Here is a 6394-nt window from a genome sequence, read left to right on the forward strand (position 1 = left end):
TGACAGTTGAGTAGAGCAGACTGTATCCGAGCTGCTGGGTTACACACTACAGCGTGTCAGCCAAGTACTACGTCATCAAACCACGTGAAACGGTTCAATAGGACGGGTCCACCACTCCAAACGGTTGAGTAGAGACCAGCTGCAGCGCCGGAGAATCCTCTCAAGGGGCAAGCCTGTGGCAGCCACAGAGAGTGCGCTGATTGGCGGAAAGTACAGACGTTTCTCGAAGTACTCGGAGGTGCATGCCATCAAAGAATGAAGTGAGCGTGTGTTATTGGAATGATTGATTGATTAATTGATTGAACATTTTATTTAATGTCCGCCTTGTTTCGAACTGGTTATGCTTAGGCCCTCTTTCGAAGTCGGTTATGCTTACTTAAGGCGCTCCCATAGTCCAGCAGACTGTACACAGAGCAGACTCCGCGGAGGTCCGCGCGGCTCTTTGAGCTTTCATAGTCGAGCAGATCTCAGCGGACGTCCGCGGTCTATTTCCTACATTTCTCGCACCAGTTTTACTACATTTCCCACAATTCTGTCTGTTCTACTGTACTGGCAGATCAGAGGGAACATTATCAGCGGGAGAGAGAGAGAGGGAGAGGGAGAGGGAGAGAGAGAGAGACAGAGAGAGAGAGAGAGAGAGAGAGAGAGAGAGCGCGCTTCACGGGCTCATCTCTCTCCTCGCGCCACCAATCGCTCGCGCAGTGTCACATTTAATGCAGTTCGATGTCAACCAAAACGCCGAGCAGCGTTTTGTGTGACACCAAGTCAGCGGCGCGGATGTCCGCGCCTCAGAAAATAGGAGCGTCGCACCTGTGGGTCTGCTGTCCGCTGAGATCAAAGCTCAAGAGTCCGCGCGGACATCCGCGGAGTCTGCTCTGTGTACAGTCTGCTGGACTATGGGAGCGCCTTTAGAGTTTATCTTTAGAGCAGGGCGATAGACCACCAGCCCTGATTCCAAACTCTAAGCATAACCGACTTCAGAAGAGGGCGACTTCGAAAGAGGGCCTAAGCATAACCAGTTTGAAACAAGGCGGACATTAATCAAATGTTCAATCAATCAATCAATCCAATAACACACGCTCACTTAAAGGGGCTATGTACTATAAATGTCATTTTTCAGTCTCTAGCATTGTATTATAGTAATAGGAGTTCGTATCAATGTGTTTTAGTGTCTAAATACCATATTGGCGGATTGCTCTGTTTCAGCTCAGCCCCTTTCCTCCTCCAGTAAATCAGGCCATTTTGATTTGAACGGCCGATATACGTCATACGGCCGCTGGGTGATGCGATTGGCTCTGTGGTTGGAGCTAATGCCCGCCCCCATTCTACCTAGACTAGACAGCGAGTGGAGGAAGCCGAGAGGGAGAGAAAGGAAGAGAGAGGGAGAGAGGGGGCCTTGCCTGTCTTTTTTCTCTCTCTCTCTCTCTCTCTCTCTCTCCCACCCCCTCCCTCTCTCTCTCTCTCTCTCTCTGCCGCGCGCGGACTCATCACCGAGAGGGAGAGAAAGGAAGAGAGAGGGAGAGAGAGATGGAGAGAGAGGGGGCACTTGGGGGGGGGGGCAGGTGGCCGCGCGCCACACACCCGCAAACGGGAGATTGAAAGAAAGAAAAAAAAAAAAAAAAAACAAGCTGCCGCAAACTCTCATCACCGAGAGCCGAGAGGGAGAGAAAGGAAGAGAGAGGGAGGGAGGGAGAGAGGGGGCCTTGCCTGTCTTTTTTCTCTCTCTCTCTCTCTCTCTCTCTCTCTCTCTCTCTCTCTCTCTCTCTCTCTCTCTTCCCCCCCCTCCCTCCCTCCCTCTACCAGTGCAGACTGTGGACTGACTGTCACTCAAAGTGCTTATGGGCGGAGCCAGGCCATAACAACCTGATTTCTTGAGGCTGAAAAATTATGGTTTTGAGTACTTGATTAGAAATATAAAACAATGCATTTTTTTGAAAAAAACCTTACAAATGTCTTCAATAGACTAACAGGAATTGTGTAAAGTTGCCCAAATAGTGCTCGGAATAGCAGTACATAGCCCCTTTAAAACAGCGCACCTCCGAGCTGCTACTATAGAAAGTAGGTTTGTACTTTACGCCAGGCGTACATTAATTTAATTTAATTAGTTAACAACACATTCATGATTGGACTTGTTTCTTTTTATTTTTCCCCACTTGTTTAGCTCTTTTTAGTCCTATTTTAGCTATTTTTATCCCTGTGTACTTGTCCATCTTGTTTTTAACACATACTAATAAGTGTATGTTATGTATGTTATGTATAAACTGTTTTTTAATTGCTGTTTTTAAATTGCTGTTATACTGTCTATGCTGTAAAGGACATCTGAATCTCCCCTCGGGGATAAATAAAGGTTTTCAATCAATCAATCAATCAATCAATCAATCAATCAGTGCGCTGCCACAGGCTTGCCCAGTGAGAGGATTCTCCGGCGCTGCAGCTGGACCCTATTGAAACGGTTTGACGCAGGGCCGCATTCCATTTCTGGTTGTTCCCTCGTTCCCTCACACGTCTCCTTGAATGAGTGAATGAATGAAAACTTTATTTAACAGATTGCAGAATGGGTACAATACAGTACGGCTCAATACACACAATTGTTAAGGGGATGCAGACCAGAGAAAGACATTAAGTCTTGTTTACATCAGGGTCCCCCATTTTCAATTCATAGTGACATTTATGACATACACATACATGACATCATGACATTTATGGCATAAGGGACATACATGACATTCAGGTATATACTGTTGTATATACATTTGTGATATATACGATATGCAAAATATACAGTACTGTTACCCATAGATCCTAACAGAGATTATATACATATGATGGGGAGGAGACTACATTAGGAGGGGTGGGTGGGACGGTGGGAGAAGAAATATACATACGGTGGGGAGAAAATATATACGGTGGGGAGGAGACTTGTTGACAGAATCTGGCTATGGGGCGACAATAATGTGGTCAAGAGGTATGGTTTCTATCTTTAGCCTTTGGCGTGGTTTACTCATTCACATGTTAAACAGCAGCAGCCACTGAGAGGCATGTGGGAAAGAGGTAGAGGGGGAGGAGACATCTCTTTATATACTCGCCACCTGGTGGTATCATGAGTGGCTCCGCCTAGAGCGCCCTCTAGTGGAAACAGTTATATATGCAGTTAGACAGTTACTTGCAATCCTACATAGAACCTCTAACTTTAGGGGCGGCTACGTGGTGCAGTGGGCAAGGCGCTCACCACGAATACTGGAGACTGGGCTCGAACAGGTTCGCCTCCCTGTTCGAGCCCAGCGCTCCACATTGCTTTCAGTTTAGCTGGTCGTCATTTTAGCTGTTCCCTTGAGGGATACCTCCCATTGCTTGGGGCACTTGACGTCACCCTCGGGTGCTCCTCGTCATCGCCCTCTGGGGGTGGCTGACTGTCTGTCTGCACAACCGTGCTAAGTACACTGGGCTGAGGTGTCTCTGTTTCTTCACACCTTACTCTGGAGTCCAGCTCTGGCTCCTCTGTCTGTGTCTCGCTCTCACATGTTGTCTTTGTGACAAACTTGACTAGCATGTGTTTCTGCACTCTCCCTTTACCAGGATGATAAACTAGAAAAGCGGGGCTTCCCTTGTCGTGCCCTACAAAGAGTCCTTTTTCACATCTGGACTCGAGCTTTCCCCTGTCCTGCAGGTAAGCATGACACACTGATCCAATTTGTTGCATTCTAGCTAGATTACACTTCTTTCCTGTCAGTGCTGTATACGGGGTGGTGCCTGTGTGCTTATTAAAGCACCTGTTTCTGGTGTAAGCGGCTTCTTGCACCGCATAATGCCATAGGCTCTTAGGTAAGTTACTGTCTACTAGCTTACACCTAGCCATTTCGAAAAGGGTGCGCCATTTCGTCTCTGCCACTCCGTTCTGGTGTGGGGGATATGGACATGACGTCTCATGTCTTATCTTGTACCTTCTCAACAGTGATTGGAACTCTCTGTTTGTGAACTCGGTTCCGTTGTCGGACCTCAAGCATCTTACGTTACCATAAGGGGCTACGTCTGCCAGGAATTTCTCCGTGGCCTGGAGTGGAGTGTGTCACTCTTTGCTTTGAGAAAGTAAACAAACACTGCTCCTGTGCACACATCTGTAAAAGACTGTACATATCTAAAGCCTCCTATGGACTCGTTGCTTACTGGACCGGCTAGATCCGTGTTAACTAGCGCAAGTGGTACCTTTACTTTTTCTGTGGGATTTCTGTTTCTCGATTGAGTAAACTTCCCCCGTTTTTCACACTACACATTCTTTGTCAGGTCCATGCTTTTCACCTTCAATGTGCATGCCTTCTGTCACTGCTTGCAGTTTCAGTAAATCTTCATAATTACAATGACCCATAATCAGTGGTGCAGTCGCGGTCACACCCGGTTACACGCCGTGTTACCAGATCACTGAGGCAGAAGTACGCGCGATCGCGCACGGATGTGTACTCGCGTGTACGCGCACACAAAAATGCGCTGTATCCATTCGTTGTGACTAGTACCCGGCCACCGTTTTACATAACAAAAAGCGCAGGTAGACTAAGTGTCTGGGTGTTGGCTATCTGAATGCATCTCCCCCTTCATTCTGTGTGACACAGGCAGTGGAGGTGAATACTAATGTGGCTCGGAATTCGTGATGGGGGTCTACCTGCTTATGATATTGAATCAAGCGTCTGTGCTGCGCGCCAGCTTTCCACGCGCACATTCACACAAATAGAGAGCAAGAAGAGCTTGTATGATAGAAAGATTGCACTTGCGTATATGCGCTTGTGTGTGTGTGTGCGTGTGTGTGTGCGTGTGTGTGTGTGTGCATAAATCAGTTATGTGCGCATGCACGTACCCGCGCGTGCGCATGCACGTGGCGTGGCGTGTTACCAGTTCCCATATTAGGACTGCACCACTGCCCATAATCTCATGCCATGTCTGAATATCGTGACTGACCGTCACGCTACATATATCATTATTATCATTACACTTGTCGTTGTCATTACACTCTGTTTGCAGATAATACATTCTCTGGTACATCTTTATGTTAAACCATGTACCGTCAGGCTCTACAAGAAAATGTTTACCTTTATCAAAGAATACTTTGGCACCACTTGCAGTAGCAGCTATTACAGAGAATAGTCCTTGTGGGAACGATGGTACGTAGAGAGCGTTCTTTAACGTCACTGTACGCCGGCGCCCCCCACTGTCCGTGAGGCATACCTGTGCGTCTCCTCTCTCTTGCGCCAACCCATAGGTGCGCTTCCCGTCTGCCAGCTCCATGCTGTGTCTCCGGGTGGAAAGTGTTGTCAAAGTTCTTGAACCGACTCCTGTCGTTGATGACGTGGGATGACGCACCTGTGTCCACGATCAGTCCCTTCCTCTGGGCCCGCTGTAGCTGCGCTGGCCTGGCGACGCACGCTGTCCGCGCCCCGAAAGCGAAGTCTTCTTGTCCCGTTATTCTCCGGGCGTCGTCTCGATCCGTCTCACGTCGACCGTCGCCGCCATCTTGTCCGCTGCCGCCATCTTGTCCACAGCCGCCATCTTGTCCGTAGCCGCCATCTTGTCCGTAGCCGCCGTCTCGTCCATGGCCGTCATCTTGTCCATGCGCGTATCGCTCGCTCTGGTCGTGTTTCTTCATGCACGCTCTGTCTGTGTGCCCCGTGGATTTGCAGAAGCTACACCAGACAGTCTTTGTGCAGTCGCCTCTCCGATGGCCTTTCTCTCCGCATCGCCAACACGCCAGCTCCGCCGTGGGCCTGGTCCTCTCCCTTGGCGTCGCTCGGGCCTTCAGCACCCTCTCTCCCGCCTCCGCGGCGGCTGGGTGGGTATCTTCTGAGGCCTCGAAGTTTCTTAACTTGGCCTTGAACTTTCCCAGCGTCATGTCCGCTAAACCGTGTGTTACCAGGAGTGTGAACGGTTTGTACAGCTCCGGTAGTCCTCTCATCACCATCGCCATCATTAGCCCATCGCTTGGTGCTTCTCCTGCACTCTTCAATGCCGTCATGGCCTGCTCAGCTTTGATGACGTATTCGGTCACCGTCTCGGTGTGCCCCTTCCTCAGTCCTGTTATAGTGTTATGTATTGTAGAGGGCCACGACTCTGGGTCTTCCTTGCCCGATATAATGCTCTCTCAACACCCCCAGGCTTTCTCGGCCTTTGTCTTTAGTGTCGCGGAATATCAGCCCCAAGCTTGTGTCGTCGAGCAGTGGCGCTAACTCACAGTACGCGTCTGCGTTACGCTTGTCGTCCAGGGCTTGTTCTTCCGCCGTCAGGTCTCCCGTGGGGGCCGTCAAGATCGTCATCTTCAGTCCCACACCGTGCATGCAGCATAACATGTGCTCTTCCCAGAGCTCGTAGTCCTCTGCCTTTCCATTGAATGAGGGCCATTTGCTCCTTCCCT

The sequence above is a fragment of the Notolepis coatsorum genome (assembly GCF_963971535.1).
Source record: "Notolepis coatsorum genome assembly, chromosome: 4".
NCBI classification, from domain to species: Eukaryota; Metazoa; Chordata; class Actinopteri; order Aulopiformes; family Paralepididae; genus Notolepis; species Notolepis coatsorum.